The sequence below is a fragment of the Anomaloglossus baeobatrachus genome, chromosome 3 (genome assembly GCF_048569485.1).
Source record: "Anomaloglossus baeobatrachus isolate aAnoBae1 chromosome 3, aAnoBae1.hap1, whole genome shotgun sequence".
Classification (NCBI taxonomy): Eukaryota; Metazoa; Chordata; class Amphibia; order Anura; family Aromobatidae; genus Anomaloglossus; species Anomaloglossus baeobatrachus.
The window spans coordinates 677,342,368-677,360,481 of NC_134355.1; the positions used below are offsets into that span (position 1 = coordinate 677,342,368).

The window sequence follows — 18,114 nt, forward strand, 5'->3', positions numbered from 1 at the left end:
GACCACCAGGGACACCCCGACCTCTGGGGATGGAAACACTGGAGCAGTTGATACAAGTTTGCAATGTGCATTAGTGGAAATCCGGTTCCATCATGTGTGAGAGCGGGGAGGCCCCGGGCAGGGTGGGTGTGCCGGCCGGAGCTGGCAGCACGGAGGGGGGTGTGCGCTGACATGGGAGGGGACACGGCGCAAAGAACGCCAAAATACAGCGATCAATCACTGCGCCGGGGGTCCGAGCCCCCAATCAAGGGGCTGTACACACCCCCAATCAAGGGGTTGCACCCCCCCAATCAAGGGTCACATCTGTCAGTAATGTCCATAACGGTCCCCCAATGCCCTGCACCCACCTTACGGAGCTATGCATGCCCCAGAGCTGTGCACCCCCCCCCCCCCCCCGGGGGAACCATGCATTCAGCCGCCCCCCACCCATGCAAAACCCCAGACTCGTAATCCCCCCCATAGCCGTGCATCCAGCTATCCCCCACCCATGCAACCCCAGACTCGTAACCCCCCCCCCCATAGCCGTGCATCCAGCTATCCCCCACCCATGCAACCCCAGACTCGTAACCCCCCCCCCATAGCCGTGCATCCAGCTATCCCCCACCCATGCAACCCCAGACTCGTAACCCCCCCCCATAGCCGTGCATTCAGCTATCCCCCACCCATGCAACCCCAGACTCGTAACCCCCCCCCATAGCCGTGCATTCAGCAGATGCCCACCTGAGCTCAGCAACCCCACAGTTGTGTGCCCCCCCCCCGGGAGTCGAGCAGCCCCAGAGCCCCCTGGGGGGCCGTGCATGCAGATCCCCTCCCCCCAGGGACCGTGCTTACAGATCCCCCCCCATAGTCGTGCAAGCAGATCCCCCCCCATAGTCGTGCAAGCAGATCCCCCCCCATAGTCGTGCAAGCAGATCCCCCCCATAGTCGTGCAAGCAGATCCCCCCCCATAGTCGTGCAAGCAGATCCCCCCCCAGAGGCGTGCATGCAGATCCCCCCCAGCTGTGCGCCCCCCAGAGCCGTGCATGCAGATCCCCCCCCAGCTGTGCGCCCCCCGGAGCCGTGCATGCAGATCCCCCCCCAGCTGTGCGCCCCCCGGAGCCGTGCATGCAGATCCCCCCCCAGCTGTGCGCCCCCCGGAGCCGTGCATGCAGATCCCCCCCCCAGCTGTGCGCCCCCCGGAGCCGTGCATGCAGATCCCCCCCCCAGCTGTGCGCCCCCCGGAGCCGTGCATGCAGATCCCCCCCTTGCTCAGCGCCTGCCCCCTCCTCACCTGCCCCGGCGCAATCCTCCTCCGCTCGATGTCTGCGCTCCCGGGGCTCGGGGAATGGGCGTCCTGTGTCCCCCGTGCAGCCTCCTCTCCGCCAGCTCCGATCAGGAGAGCGCGCGATCCCGCGCTGGATTCTGGCTGCGCTCGTGTGTGCGCGTCTCCTCCGCTGCGCCCGGGTGCCGGGGATGTGCGCGCCTGCGGCTGCAGGGATTCGGCTGCTGTGCTGCGGCCGCGCCGGGTTTTCTCCCTCACACGTCGCTGGCTGCGCCCCTCCCCCCGCTGCCCGTCCTCCTCCTCCTCCTGCCGCTGCCGGCCGGGTTAGAGCAGAGTTGTAAACAAGCTCCCCACATGCTCAGCCCTCCGCCTGCCATTGGAGGATGCACAGCCCCGGACTCACACCCACCAGCGCAGGCGGAAAACAAACAGCGAGCTGCACCGAGCGCCACAGGCAAGAGGTTCTGCAGCAGCATGCACACATGCACGTCACAGCTGCTGCAGAATCTCTTCTAAAAAAAGAGGTACTGCAGCAGCATGTACAAACATGCACGTCACAGCTGCTGCAGAATCTTATAAAAAAAAGAGGTTCTGCAGCAGCATGCACACATGCACGTCACAGCTGCTGCAGAATCTCTTCTAAAAAAAGAGGTACTTGCAGCAGCATGTACAAACATGCACATCACAGCTGCTGCAGAATCTCTTCTAAAAAAAGAGGTTCTGCAGCGGCATGTACAAACATGCACGTTACAGCTGCTGCAGAATCTCTTCTAAAAAAAGAGGTACTGCAGCAGCATGTACAAACATGCACGTCACAGCTGCTGCAGAATCTCTTCTAAAAAAAGAGGTACTGCAGCAGCATGTACAAACATGCACGTCACAGCTGCTGCAGAATCTCTTCTAAAAAAAGAGGTACTGCAGCAGCATGTACAAACATGCACGTCACAGCAGCTGCAGAATCTCTTCTGAAAAAAAGAGGTACTGCAGCAGCATGTAGAAACATGCACGTCACAGCAGCTGCAGAATCTCTTCTAAAAAAAGAGAGGTACTGCAGCAGCATGTAGAAACATGCACGTCACAGCTGCTGCAGAATCTCTTTTAAAAAAAAGAGGTACTGCAGCAGCATGTACAAACATGCACATCACAGCTGCTGCAGAATCTCTTATAAAAAAAGAGGTACTGCAGCAGCATGTACAAACATGCACATCACAGCTGCTGCAGAATCTCTTCTAAAAAAAAGAGGTACTGCAGCAGCATGTAGAAACATGCACGTCACAGCAGCTGCAGAATCTCTTCTAAAAAAAAGAGGTACTGCAGCAGCATGTAGAAACATGCACGTCACAGCTGCTGCAGAATCTCTTCTAAAAAAAAGAGGTACTGCAGCAGCATGTACAAACATGCACATCACAGCTGCTGCAGAATCTCTTATAAAAAAGAGGTTCTGCAGCAGCATGCACACATGCAAGTCACGGCTGCTGCAGAATCTCTTATAAAAAGAGGTGCTGCAGCAGCATGTACAAACATGCACGTCACAGCTGCTGCAGAGTCTCTTACAAAAAAAGAGGTTCTGCAGCTGCATGCACAAACATGCACGTCACAGCAGCTGCAGAATCTCTTCTGAAAAAGAGGTGCTGCAGCGGCATGTAGAAACACATGCACGTCACAGCTGCTGCAGAATCTTATAAAAAAAGAGGTTCTGCAACATCATGTACAAACATGCACGCCACAGCTGCTGCAGAATCTCTTCTAAAAAAAAGTGATGGACAGCTCAGCTTGACAAGAGGTTCTGCAGCAGCAAGAGCACAAGTATTAAATCAAATGCATGCACATCACAGCTGCTGCAGAATCTGTTAAGAAAAATGATGGATAGATGAGAGATGAGCTTGATAAGAGGTTCTGCAGCAGAAGATTTATAATGCACGTCACAGCTGCTGAGAACGTGATGGACAGCTCAGGCTGATAAGATGTTCTGCAGTAGAGGATTTGTAACATACCAGATGCAAGTATTAATATGCAAATCACAGCTGCTGCAGAATCTCTTCTAAGCCAAATGATGGACAACTCAGCCTAACAAGAGGTTCTGCGGGAGCAGGGACACACGTATAGGATCAGATGCATGCACTAATCCAAGCTTCTGATGAATCTAAGAAATGTGATGCACAGCTCTCCCTCACAAGATGTTCTGCAGCAGCATAGAAATCTCGATATATGATAGAACTTCTAATTCACTGTGCAGCAGAGTGTTAGCCAGGCAAGATGTTCTGCAGCAGCAGCAGAAGTTTCTAATGACCAGTTTCCGGTACAAATATGCGAGTTGCTGCAGACTATCTTCAAAGCCAAGGTGCATTTCCGGCCGACACGAGGTTCTGCAGCAGCAGGTCCCTATCTATCACAAACTAGATCAATGCACTAGTAACCAAATTATGGCTTCTAGAGAATCTTAAATGAGGACATAATGAATATCTCAACCTGATAAGATGTTCTGCAGCAGCAGTGAGACCCAAATATAGGGTAGGCCTTGTAATTGATTGTGCTGCTGCAGAATCCCAGCAACGCAAGATGATCTGCACTTGAAATCACAGCTGCTGCAGAATCTCTTCAGCAGGGTGACAAAGCCAAGTGATGGACAGCAGAGCCTGCAAAGATGTTCTGCAGCAGCAGGCATATCACAGTTGTGTAGAGGTTATTTGTACTAAAACGCAAATCACATGATGGACAGCTCTGCCTGACAAGATGTTCTTCAGCAGCAAAAAGTTTCTGGTATATTACAAATCTAATTATGCTACAGCATAATGTCAGCCAGGCAAGATGTTCTGCAGCAGCAGTAGTCTGCCCGGACACATATGCAGATCACTGTTGCTGCAGAATTTCATAAAAGCCAAGGGAAGGCCAGATCAGTCTGATAAGAGGTTCTGCAGCAGCAGAGGTTTCCCTGTATCACAGACCAAATGCCTACAATGATATGCAAACCACGGCTGCTGCAGAACCTCTTTAAACAGACGAGAACTAATCAAGATGTTCTGCAGCAGCAGAGTGCACCCCAGGCCTACAGCAGCTGCAGAACCTCTCATAAGATGGCTGCAATGTTTTCGGTCTGACAGCTCGTGTGTGGGCGCACAGAGGAGGGAGGGTCCCCGGCCAGGAATCTGTTTGTTTTCTCCAGCTCCCCCCCCCCCCTTCTCGGCCCCTCTTGCGCCCCCGTCTTGTTGGACACATAGGCAGCGCATGCGCAGGAGCCAGGAGTGAGTGGGTGGGCAGGAACCTCGTGGATTTGTTATGGAAACAAACAGAAATATATCGAGTGCCCAGTGGGTGCTGCAGCAGCCGGGCTCTGCCCATGCCGGGGGCCCCCACAGTGATCGGTGGCAGCGGGGGCCTGACAGCCGGCGCTGCAGCCGCTCTTCCTTCTCACTGTGAGAGGGGGGCGGGGGCTGTGAGCCGGTATGTACCGGCTCCTGCTGTCTACGTGCAGACATCCACGTGTGGAGGGTTCCCCGGGGCTGCCCTGTGCCTGCCGGCTGCTGCCCTGTGCCTGCCGGCTGCTGCCCTGTGCCTGCCGGCTGCTGCCCTGTGCCGGCTCAGGAATGCGGCCGGAAGCGCGCACTGCAACAGTGCAACAATTCATAAATAAACGGTTACAATTTCATAAATAAACGGTTACAATTCATAAATAAACGGACACAATTTATAAATAAACGGACACAATTTATAAATAAACAATGTAACGGTTTATAAATAAACAGAACACGAGCGGCCACAGAAACAGCCACGACTGCGGCACCTCCAGAGGCCACATCAGCCTCACTACACCCACTGTTCACCAGTGACCCTGATAAACGCTGTAAACGCCACTAAAAGACGCTCAAAAATGCCCAAAACAATGGATTTATTGTTTTTATTGGAAAAAAAAACATTTCGTTGCATTCTTTAAATGTTCAGACTTGCAAACACTCCAAGCGCTTTTTTCAGTTGCAGTTTATAAAGCTGAAATAAATTATTAATAATAATAATAATAATAATAATAATATAAAAAATTAACATGCAAAGCTGAAAAAGTGATGGAAAAAAATGTTTGCAAAAGAACATACCCTTAGGTTGTGTTCATTGTGCAATTTTTTTATTTTTTTTGCTGTTTTTGGAGAAAAAACTAAGTGGAAACTGTACAAAATCCTCCTCCAAAACTTGAAAATGTAGTGAAACTCAGCAAACCCCCCCCCCTTCCTCAGTGTTGACCCATCCTTAGGTTATATTACCATGTTACATTTTTGCTGCAGTCAAAACCTGCTCTCTTGGCAATAAGGCCGCTTTCACATTGCGTTTTTACCTACGTTCACTGGTCCCGTCGGGGCATCAGTCTAAAAACCCCTCCCCCCCTCTCCTTCCCCCCGCAAAACGGGTTTCGGACGCATACGCCGACGGAACCATTGACTGAGTCAAAAAAGCTGCTCACAAAAACCATGTTTTGCTGCTTTTTGCTGTGTTTTTGCTGCTTTTGTTCTGCATTTTTGCTGCTTTTTTGATGCGTTTTTGATGTGTCATGTCTCCAGTACATTTAATAGTTTAATTCACCACAACAGCAGCAACAACTAAAGCAAGAAGTCAGTGGTTTCATTTTTGCAGCGTTTTTGGCCTTTTTGTCATTGCTTTCAATGGTGAAAAAACACTGCAGAAATGCTGAAAGAATTGAGATACTCCTTTAAAAAAAACGCACAAGTTTTTTTATTTGTCAGTGGAAAAAAAAAAAAAACAACTAGTGTGTGTATGCATATTTCAGCTTTTAGTTTGCATAAATCTCATGAAAAATACTGCAAAAAACTGCAAAAATGCAATGTGTCCAACATATCCTTAGAGAAAGAACGGATATGCAGTTTGAATTGAACTTATCACATCTTTCTCTTCCCCGAAATCATCCGCACCCCCAATATTTGTAGGTTGGAATACCGTTAGTGTAATGTGCATGGGCGCCTTAAAGGGTTTGTCCGGCTTAGGCTACAAGTCTGCAGTCCCTCTATGTGTCGCTCTATATGACTGTAGACTGGTGAATCCTCGCATCATGCGCACTGTGGGGATTCTCGGGGTCGGTGCCAGGAGCGGATGGTCATGTGACCACAAATATGCGATTTTCATATTTCTGGCCACATACCAACTAGACTTGCATTGAGCGAGGCCATGCCCATTGTCACAAACCACCGGGGGGGTCACTCAGAAATCCCCCGCGCTGGCTACCAGTACGTCACAATCGGGGGGTAACAAGTGGGGGTCACCCCTCCTTTATACCTCCCGACCGACAGACAGAGCACGTGACGCGCTCTCTAGCGCCCCTCTTATAGTCAGGCCAATTATGGAATTGCCCGACAATAAGCAAGGAGGCCGCTATACTACTTATGCCGATTATTGAAGGGTCCCCGGTGAGAGTAAGGTATATATTCCCCCGACCTCCGCGGGCGGAATATATAAAATCTCCCCGAATCTCACTGGCCTCCCCACAATAATCCTTGGCACAATTCGCTGCCACCAACCGATTTACGGTAACTATTAGCCGAACACACAGACGTGGGATTCAAGATCGAGATAACAGAACAGCCCAAGATTAATTATATAATTTAATCAGCCTAAAGCACACTAGAAACTACAATATATACAATAGGGAATCTACAGAATATACATATGTCAGAGTACAGTTACAATCAAAGCATGGGTTACAAACAGGCATACACAGTTCCAGCAGTTACCTTGTTGCGTCTGGCCACAGGGGGGCGCTGTACCCAGGTTTCTAGGATCCTTCCCACAGATGTTTCCTACACGTGCCCCCAGCGAAAAGAACACTGGAAAATGGCCGAAGTAGGGTTATCAACCTGGGCAGATCCAGGTCCCCTCCTACCTTCGTGACCTCAGAGGGAGCACTGCTCCACCCCTGGCTGGAGTTATGGACAAAATCCACAACATGGAATATGGCCATAACTTGGCCTGGGAGCGTCGTAGGCGGACGCCAATGCTCTCATTGTGACAGTTATGAATTTAGCTACAGAACGAGGGGACTCATGACCTGTCTGCCAGTTCCCCATTGGCTGATATCACGCCTGGGGCATTTCCCAATGTCCTGCTCCCATAAAAAGGGTGTGCCGGCATCGTCCGCATGCGGAGACACCATTTTTATGGTTGCCATATTTATCGGAAATATGGCTTGCGAGATATGAACCATTTTTTACTGGAGTCGTTCTGTCTGCTAGTTCCATAGCCTTGCTAATGAGATACAACTCTTGTTACAGGGTGACGGCAGGGAGTCATCCTGTGTCCATTGTTCCCACACCACCTCATTTCCATATCACAGGACATGGCCATGGAGGTGTAAGTGGAACACTGAGAACAAGAAGGGAGGGGGCACTGCCAGGGAGTGATGAGGGATTATGACTGGAGTCATAATTCATCTTCATATCCCGGGATTTGCCTCACACCTCCCCCCTTTTGAGGGCGCTAGGGGGCAGCACACTCCGGTGTTCCCCCGTGCGCCCGTCCGCGACCTCTCCTTGTCGAGACAGCCCGTCTGCGTTACCGTGGTCACGGCCCATTTTGTGGCGAATGGTGAAGTTGTATTGCTGGAGCGCAAGGCTCCATCGCAACAATCGCCCATTCGTCCCAGAGACGGTGTGCAACCAGCTGAGGGGATTGTGGTCCGTCTCCACGATGAAGTGGCGCCCGTATAGATAGGGTTGCAGACGCTGCAGGGCCCACACTATGGCCAGGCACTCCTTCTCCATCGTGGAATAGGCAACTTCCCTTGGTAACAGCTTCCTGCTCAGGTACAAGACTGGGTGCTCTTGGCTCGCAGAGTCCACCTGGCTGAGCACCGCACCGAGGCCGAAGTCACTGGCGTCGGTCTGTACTACAAACGGCCGCGTGAAGTCGGCTGCCTGTAGCACGGGCGGGCTGGACAGGGCGTCCTTTAGGGCCCGGAAGGCTGTCTCGCAGTCCATTGTCCAATCGACTGCAGAGGGCAGCTTCTTCTTGGTGAGGTCCGTCAAGGGCTTTGCCAGGCTACTATAGCATGGAACAAACCTCCTATAGTACCCAGCGGTCCCCAAGAAGGACATCACCTGCTTCTTGGTCCTGGGGGTGGGCCAGGATGCGATGGCTTCCACTTTCTCAGGCTCGGGCTTCAGTGTTCTCCCACCTACCCGGTGACCGAGGTACTGGACCTCGCTCATGGCCAGCTGACACTTTCCCGGCTTGATGGTCAAACCTGCCCGGTGGATCCGCCTGAGCACCTGTGCTAGATGCTCTAGGTGGTCCTCCCAGGTGGGACTGAAGACGGCAATGTCATCCAGGTACGCGGCCGCGTACCCTTCAAGTCCCTTGAGCAGGGTGTTGACCATCCGCTGGAAAGTGGCAGGGGCATTCCTCATCCCGAATGGCATCACCGTGGACTCGTACAGTCCAAATGGGGTAATAAAGGCAGAGCGTTCCCTGGCCTTGCGAGTCAGGGGGATCTGCCAATATCCCCGGCTCAGATCCATGATGGTCAGGTACTGAGCCCCGGCCAACTGATCGAGCAGGTCATCGATGCGTGGCATTGGGTACGCATCGGCGACCGTGACCGCATTGAGCCCCCTGTAGTCCACGCAGAACCGAGTGGTTCGGTCCTTCTTAGGGACGAGGACTACAGGCGAGGCCCAAGCGCTGTTGGATGCCTGGATCACCCCCAGCTTCAGCATCTCGTCAATCTCCCGGCGCATGTGTTGCTGCACCTCCAGGGAGACCCGATATGCTGAACGCCGGATCGGGGGATGATCCCCAGTGTCCACGTGATGGACAGCCAAGTCAGTCCTTCCGGGCTGGTTGGTAAACAACCCCCGGAAGGGGAGGAGGGTGGCCCACAGCTGGGACCGTTGGTCTTCCAAGAGCTGGTGGCCAACCTCCACATCCTCAATGGATCCGCCTGCCCTAACCTGGGCTAGCATATCCAAGAGGGTTTCCGCTTCTCCCTCCTCGGGCAGGTTGCACACGGGGAGCGCACATGCCTCCCGCTCATGATGTGCCTTCATCATGTTCACATGGAAGGGCTTCCGCCTTCCACGGGCAGGGTCCAGGGTGACCAGGTACGTTACAGGGTTGAGCTGCTGGTACACGAGGTATGGGCCTTCCCAGGCTGCCTGAAGCTTGTCCTGTGGTACGGGGACCAGTACCCACACCTTTTGACCCACTTGGTAGGTCCTCTCACAAGCGTTCTGGTCGTACCAACGCTTCTGATCGGCCTGGGCTTGAGCCATATCGTCGTGTACCAGTTGCGTCAAGGCTTGCATTTTGTCCCGGAAGCGCATGACATACTCGATAACCGACACTCCAGGGGTGGCCAAATCCCCTTCCCAAGCCTCTTTCACCAGAGCCAGGGGGCCCCGCACACGTCGCCCGTACAGGAGCTCAAACGGTGAGAATCCTGTTGAGGCCTGTGGAACCTCCCGGTAAGCAAATAACAGGTGTGGGAGATACCGCTCCCAGTCACGCCCATGGGAGTCGACCAACATCTTAAGCATCTGCTTTAAGGTGCCATTGAACCGCTCGCACAGGCCATTAGTCTGTGGATGGTACGGGCTGGCCACCAGATGTCGCACCTGGACTTGCTTACAGAGGGCCTCCATCAGCTGGGACATGAATTGGGTCCCCCGGTCAGTGAGCATTTCCTGGGGAAAACCCACTCGGGAGAAAATCTCCAGCAATGCGGTGGCCACCTTGTCAGCCCGAATGGACGACAAGGCCACTGCTTCTGGGTACCGGGTGGCATAGTCCACTACCGTCAGTAGGAAGCGTTTCCCGGAGCTGCTGGGGATGGCCAGCGGGCCGACCAGATCCACAGCCACCCTCCTGAAAGGCTCATCGATGATTGGCAGAGATACTAGTGGGGCTTTGGGGCGTGGCCCCGCCTTCCCCACTCTCTGACAGGTTTCACACGAACGGCAGTAGGCAGCCACATCGGCCCCCATTTGTGGCCAGTAGAAATGCTGGTTTAACCTGGCCTTGGTCTTAGCGATCCCTAGGTGTCCGGCCATCGGAATCTCATGTGCGATCCGCAACAACTCCGTCCGGAACGGATAGGGTACCACCAACTGTCGGTCCCTGGGCCACGCCTCCGGTGAACCCTGCTGGACCGTGGCCCGGTACAGCCGTCCTTGGTCCCAGACCACTCGCTCCGGGTCCGAGTCCGAGGGAGGCTGTGCCGCCTGCTCCTTAAGAGCTTTCAGGCTGTCGTCAGCTTCTAACGCTGCCTGAAACCCCTGACTAGATGTGGCCAGAATCGACGAGACTGTCACATCTTCAGTCAGTACCCCGGGACCTGTGTCCTGGCCTCCACCTGACTCGGCTGCCACTTGGTCAGAAGGGGAAGAGCTATCGGACCTCCGGGAGGCCCCTTGGCTTCCAGCACTCCCACTGCGGGTGACAGCGGCCACAGCCGCTGCGACCGTGGGTCGTGCCTGCTCCTCCTCCGTTCCTGACCAAGTCGCCGGTTCAGGCAGACCTACCTGGCTTCCTGACACCCCGGTTGTGGGGGAACCATGCACCGAGATCTTACCTGGGAGCACTTCCGCTCCTGGACCGGCCCCAATCTCACCTGCCTGTTCCCCTCCTGCAGCAACAGAACCCCGCTGTGAAATCTCTGGGGACCCCACATTTGCTGTGGTAGCCCCCACCCCACACACTGGTCCTCCCCCTGCAGCACCCGGCTCTCTGCTTATCCCTGCAGAGGGCAACAGATCCCAGCTCACAGGCTGGTTACTTGTAGAGGCATTGTCACACCTTTCTCTGACCCCCTCCCCTGTCACAGCTGCAGCTGTGTGTGTGTCTATGGTGTCTATGCAAGCAGAAATATCAGAGTTCACTCCCTCCTCCCTTACATCATTCATAGATAACACATTAACATTGTCCGGAGGCATGTCAGTACTGGCTGAAGGTTCAGCCCTTGGTTGGGGCCCAAACTGGGAGGTTATCTGCCCCAAATCCGTCCCAAGTAGCACGTTTGCGGGGATCCGATCAGTTACCCCCACCTCCCTCACCCCCCGCCCTGCGCCCCAGTCCACATAAATGTCAGCAACAGGCAGCGCCGGGTCAGTGCCTCCAATCCCGGAGACAGCGAGGGTTTTTCCAGGGATCAAGTCTTGGGGGGACACCATCTCAGGCCGCACCAGAGTCACCTCCGAGGCGCTGTCTCGCAGTCCTATGGTCACAGACCGGCCGACGGTGACAGGTTGGAAGCTGTCCAGGGACCTACCACCACCCCCACCCACACAATACACCTTGGGCGGCCCTTGGGACGGGGACGGAGCCGGGGCCTTGGGACGCTGAGGGCACATGGCCTTGAAGTGTCCAGGTAAGTTGCACTGGTGGCACCGTCTTGGTTCCGCCACGGGCCTGGAGAGGGGAGTTGAGGGGGACACCCCCTGCAGTCTAGGGGCAGGTGGGGCAGTCGCCGAATTCATCTTACCCCCTCTCCAGGTGCTGCTGGTGGCCGCTCTCCTGGCCTCAGGGGCCCGGTTGTTGGTGTAGTCATCGGCAAGGGCAGCTGTAGCCGTGGCCCCCTTTGGCTTCTGGTCTCGGATGAACTGGCGGAGATCCTCAGGGCAGTTCCACAAGAGTTGCTCCGTGATGAACAAGTCCAGGATCTCCGGTCCGGTGGAAAGCTGCAGGCCTTGGGTCCAGTGGTTGGCAGCTCGGGCAAGTGCCCGCCGGTGGTCAGCCCAGGAGTCCTTTGGTCCCTTCTGTAGGCTCCGGAACTTCTTGCGGTAGGACTCTGGAGTGAGGTTGTACTGTTGGATCAGGGCCCGCTTGATGGTGTCGTAGCCCTGATCTGCCTCAGCAGGCAAGTCCCCAAGGATATCCAGGGCCTTACCCCTTAAACGGGGGGTCAGGTATTTGGCCCACTGGTCCTTGTCCAGATGGTGCTGCAAGCAAGTCCGTTCAAAAGCAGTCAAGAAAGAGTCCAAGTCTCCATCCTTCTCCAGCACTGGGAAGTCCTCAACACGGACCTTTGGAAGTTTGGTGTCTCGAAGGTCACATGTGGCTGATGAGGGCCGGAGCTGAGCTAGCTGCAGCTGGTAGTCACGGTCTGCCTGTCGCTCTCGCTCTTCACGCGCTGCCTGCCGCTCTCGCTCCGCAGCCTCACGCTCTGCGTGCCGCTCCGCAGCCTCAGCGTCACGCGCTGCCTGCCGCTCTGCCCTGCGCTCTGCCAGGAGTTCCTTGTAGCCCTTCTGGTCTCCAGCCTGGAGAAGGGCCATAGCCATTTGAAGAAGGCTATCCGAGCCTCCCAGGCTCGGTGGAATGGCACGTGGTGATCTGCGGCACGCTGCAGAGCTAGGCGATTCACTGTCCCTTTCAGAGCGGAGGGCTGGCATCTGGCTCGTTGAGGAACCTTGGGTGAGCTCCTCCTCATCTTGTCCAGCAGTGCCAGGTTGCGCAATGTCCTCGGCAGAACGGTTTTCTGGCGTCGAGCTCCTGGAGGACTCGTGGGCAACCTCCTCATTGCTGTCCACAGCACCGTCCTCCCTCTCTTCGGCTCCTGCCTTAGCATTGGCCAGTTGCATAGCTCTGCTCCTGGTGCCATCAGCCATTCTTGCAGACTTTTGGTCACTGACACAGAACTGACACCTGATGCCTCCACACACCTTACAGTATCTGCACTCTGACACTCTAGTGTTGAGCTAGTCTGAAGACCCCAGCAGCCACAGCTGCTGCAGGCAGTCTTTAGTGTCTGGGAGTATGGGTCTCACACTCACACACACTATTATCTCGATCCCACCGCTATGCCACCAATATGTCACAAACCACCGGGGGGGTCACTCAGAAATCCCCCGCGCTGGCTACCAGTACGTCACAATCGGGGGGTAACAAGTGGGGGTCACCCCTCCTTTATACCTCCCGACCGACAGACAGAGCACGTGACGCGCTCTCTAGCGCCCCTCTTATAGTCAGGCCAATTATGGAATTGCCCGACAATAAGCAAGGAGGCCGCTATACTACTTATGCCGATTATTGAAGGGTCCCCGGTGAGAGTAAGGTATATATTCCCCCGACCTCCGCGGGCGGAATATATAAAATCTCCCCGAATCTCACTGGCCTCCCCACAATAATCCTTGGCACAATTCGCTGCCACCAACCGCTTCACGGTAACTATTAGCCGAACACACAGACGTGGGATTCAAGATCGAGATAACAGAACAGCCCAAGATTAATTATATAATTTAATCAGCCTAAAGCACACTAGAAACTACAATATATACAATAGGGAATCTACAGAATATACATATGTCAGAGTACAGTTACAATCAAAGCATGGGTTACAAACAGGCATACACAGTTCCAGCAGTTACCTTGTTGCGTCTGGCCACAGGGGGGCGCTGTACCCAGGTTTCTAGGATCCTTCCCACAGATGTTTCCTACACGTGCCCCCAGCGAAAAGAACACTGGAAAATGGCCGAAGTAGGGTTATCAACCTGGGCAGATCCAGGTCCCCTCCTACCTTCGTGACCTCAGAGGGAGCACTGCTCCACCCCTGGCTGGAGTTATGGACAAAATCCACAACATGGAATATGGCCATAACTTGGCCTGGGAGCGTCGTAGGCGGACGCCAATGCTCTCATTGTGACAGTTATGAATTTAGCTACAGAACGAGGGGACTCATGACCTGTCTGCCAGTTCCCCATTGGCTGATATCACGCCTGGGGCATTTCCCAATGTCCTGCTCCCATAAAAAGGGTGTGCCGGCATCGTCCGCATGCGGAGACACCATTTTTATGGTTGCCATATTTATCGGAAATATGGCTTGCGAGATATGAACCATTTTTTACTGGAGTCGTTCTGTCTGCTAGTTCCATAGCCTTGCTAATGAGATACAACTCTTGTTACAGGGTGACGGCAGGGAGTCATCCTGTGTCCATTGTTCCCACACCACCTCATTTCCATATCACAGGACATGGCCATGGAGGTGTAAGTGGAACACTGAGAACAAGAAGGGAGGGGGCACTGCCAGGGAGTGATGAGGGATTATGACTGGAGTCATAATTCATCTTCATATCCCGGGATTTGCCTCACACCCATCTTGTCTGCATGTGACCGCACCACCCCTATAATAACGGGCCCTCATTACAGTAATAGTCGTGGTGCCTCCGGTGACAGTGACATCCTTATATCTTGGCGCGGTGTTACATAATAGCGCCCGACAGTAGCTAAATGTGGATGAATGCATATCCCTGAAGTGGCGAGAATGCGAGCGCCGTGTCATGTGACTCCAGTTATGTGACATTCTTGCACTGGGCACCTCGTAGCCGTCCAGCCAGTTCTGTCACAGCCCCCTCCCCCATCCCTATGCCTCATAGGTCACAGGAGATCCCGGCTACTGAATGCTGCAGATTGGCACACTACTGTTACAGTTTCAGCGGCCACTTTTTTAGGATCCTCAAGTGTTTTTTGTCATATCTAATCCGAGCCCTCCCAGTAAAAGCATCAGTGCTATGGAACCTTCCCAGAAAAAGCCATAACATTCACCATATACAAGTGTCATTGTGCCCCCAAAACTGTGACAACCGCAGTGTCCTGCACCATTAGGGATGGAGACGTGGTCACAAATGTGCTGCTCCCTCCATCTATCCGGGGCGTATTCTATATGTCTAGGGCATGATTACTTTTCTCACTATGTTAAATGGATACATTTTCACACTATTTGTAAATATAAAAACCTTTGCAATTCACTTCTTATTAATAATCTCCTCCAGTTTTGTTGTTTAGGTTTCCGCCGACCACTGCAGTCTATGAGAGTTGGCAATGAATGCAACACTTGCAAGCCCTTAGTTATAGAGCTTGTAAGTGCTTCTCTGAATGCTGTTGGTCTGAACTGTCAATCAATCAGGACCACTCGGCCCCTCCCCCCACTCCCATCTCCAGAGGGCTCTTTGTTTAACAAGATGAGAAACCCACTTTAAGTTTGTTTGGGCCCTAATCATGGGTTCCCTTATCAACACCAGACTATAACACTACCATCCATGGTGCCACCATCAAGCGCTTTTTGGCCCAGTACCTACCGATATGGACCAATCAAATATCGGTCAAAGAGATGGCAAAAAGATCTGCACCTCCCCCATATTGTGCACTCAATGACCTGACATCTTGGGCATAGGTCTGCATCTTCCCCGGGCAGTGTGACAATGGCGTTTATTCATTAAATATGGAGGCAACTTCCCCCACTAGAAAGACACCACATCCACTATATCTGTAACTGTGTGCACAAGGCTGGGAACGGGATCATCAGGGAGCTGGGTAGGGTGGGGGCGAAGAGTACTTTTTGTACTCAGGGAGATATATTGACGATGTCTAAATAAGGGTTAATGATTTGTTGCCCTCTCTTTGAATCTCACTTTAAATATTTGGTGACATATACAGTATATATATATATATATATATATATATATATATATATATATATATATATATATATATATATGTGTATATATATATATATATATATATATATATAAAACCAAAATTTTGGACACACCCCATTCAAAGAGTTTTCTTTATTTTCATGACTCTGAAAATTGTAGATTCACATTGAAGGCAACAAAACTATAAATTACCACGTGTGCAATGAAATACTTAACAAAAAAGTGTGAAACAACTGAAAATATGTCTTATATTCTAGGTTCTTCAAAGTAGCACCTTCTGCTTTGATTACTGCTTTGCACACTCTTGGCATTCTCTTGATGAGCTTCAAGAGGTAGTCACCAGAAATGGTCTTCACTTCACAGGTGTGCCCTGTCAGGTTTAATAAGTGGGATTTCTTGCCTTATAAATGGGGTTGGGACCATCAGTTTTGTTGTGCAGAAGTCTGGTGGATACACAGCTGATAGTCCTACTGAATAGACTGTTAGAATTTGTATTATGGCAAGAAAACACAGCTGAGTAAAGAAAAATGAGTGGCTATCATTACTTTAAGAAATGAAGGTCAGTCAGTCTGAAAAATTGGGAAAACTTTGAAAGTGTCCCCAAGTGCAGTGGCAAAAACCATCAAACGCTACAAAGAAACTGGCTCACATGAGGACCGTCCCAGGAAAGGAAGACCAAGAGTCACCTCTGCTGCGGAGGATAAGTTTATCCGAGTCACCAGCCTCAGAAATCGCAAGTTAACAGCAGCTCAGATTAGAGACCAGGTCAATGCCACACAGAGTTCTAGCAGCAAACACATCTCTAGAACAACTGTTAAGGGGAGGCTTTGTGCAGAAGGCCTTCATGGTAAAATAGCTGCTAGGAAACCACTGCTAAGGACAAGCAACAAGCAGAAGAGACTTGTTTGGGCTAAAGAACACAAGGAATGGACATTAGACCAGTGGAAATTTGTGCTTTGGTCTGATGAGTCCAAATTTGAGATCTTTGGATCCAACCACCGTGTCTTTGTAGAAAAGGTGAACGGATGGACTCTACATGGCTGGTTCCCACCGTGAAGCATGGAGAAGGAGGTGTGATGGTATGGGGGGGCTTTGCTGGTGACACTGTTGGGGATTTATTCAAAATTGAAGGCATACTGAACCAGCATGGCTACCACAGCATCTTGCAGCGGCATGCTACTCCATCCGGTTTGCGTTTAGTTGGACCATCATTTATTTTTTTCAACAGGACAATGACCCCAAACACACCTCCAGGCTGTGTAAGGGCTATTTGACTAAGAAGGAGAGTGATGGGGTGCTACGCCAGATGTCCTGGCCTCCACAGTCACCAGACCTGAACCCAATCAAGATGGTTTGGGGTGAGCTGGACCGCAGAGTGAAGGCAAAAGGGCCAACAAGTGCTAAGCATCTCTGGGAACTCCTTCAAGACTGTTGGAAGACCATTTCCGGTGACTACCTCTTGAAACTCATCAAGAGAATGCCAAGAGTGTGCAAAGCAGTAATCAAAGCAAAAGATGGCTACTTTGAAGAACCTAGAATATAAGACATATTTTCAGTTTCACACTTTGTTGTTAAGTATTTCATTCCACATGTGGTAATTCATAGTTTTGATGCCTTCAATGTGAATCTACAATTTTCAGAGTCATGAAAAAAAAAGAAAACTCTTTGAATGAGAAGGTGTGTCCAAACTTTGGGTCTGTACTGTATATATATATCTATATATATAATTGCCTTATTCTGTCTGTCTGTCTGTCTGTCATGCTCCAAAATTGTGTCACCGTGACAGTGTCACCGTGACATGTCCTTACGGTGACACAAAGCTGATTGGCCGCTGGGCTCGCCATGGCCCCGCCCCCCCACACCGATTGGCCGCTCGCCCAGGCTGCGCCCCCACACGGATTGGCCAGCCGCTCGCCCAGCCTCCGCCCCCCCACAGATTGGCCTCTCGCCCCGGCACCCTGCAGGCATTGGCAATTCGGCCACGCCCCGCCCCCCTCACGCAACGCACGTTAGCTCTGGCCCCGCCCACCTCCCCCCGCGCATTCCCCGAACTGACAGGGCTGTCACGGAGGTGAGTACTGTACTCCCCCCCCCCTCTCCCCCCCCCCCCGCGCATTCCCCGAACTGACACGGCTGTTAAGGGGGGTGAGTACTGTACTCCCCCCCCCATCCCCCATCCCCCGCTCGTACGGGAGTGGTGTGGGCTCCCGTGCGAGCGGGGGACGGGATACGTTGGCATGGTTACAAGCGCATCGAGGTCCTGTAGCGGCGGAAGATCCACACGCACACACACACACATCAGCTCACACTCACTCTCACACACACCTCACACACACATCACATCGCATCCACACACTCACAGCATCCGGCGATATCCCTTGCTTCTCGGCCTCGATACTGTGCTGTTGTGACCTTCCAGGACCTGACGGA

At 52.6% G+C, this 18,114-nt stretch overlaps 1 protein-coding gene and 1 long non-coding RNA gene across 2 annotated transcripts in view; one reads left to right on the forward strand and one right to left on the reverse strand.

The window, feature by feature from the left end:
* Window positions 1-1,350, reverse strand: part of ZNF395 (zinc finger protein 395) — a 29,228-nt gene extending 27,878 nt beyond the window's left edge. Inside the window, exon 1 of the mRNA XM_075341272.1 lies at window positions 1,271-1,350. The gene's annotated coding sequence lies outside the window, so the exon portion shown is untranslated. The remainder of the gene's footprint in view (window positions 1-1,270) is intronic.
* Window positions 1-18,114, forward strand: part of LOC142297043 (uncharacterized) — a 58,706-nt gene that overhangs the window by 14,613 nt on the left and 25,979 nt on the right. The gene's annotated exons all lie outside the window — the stretch shown is intronic.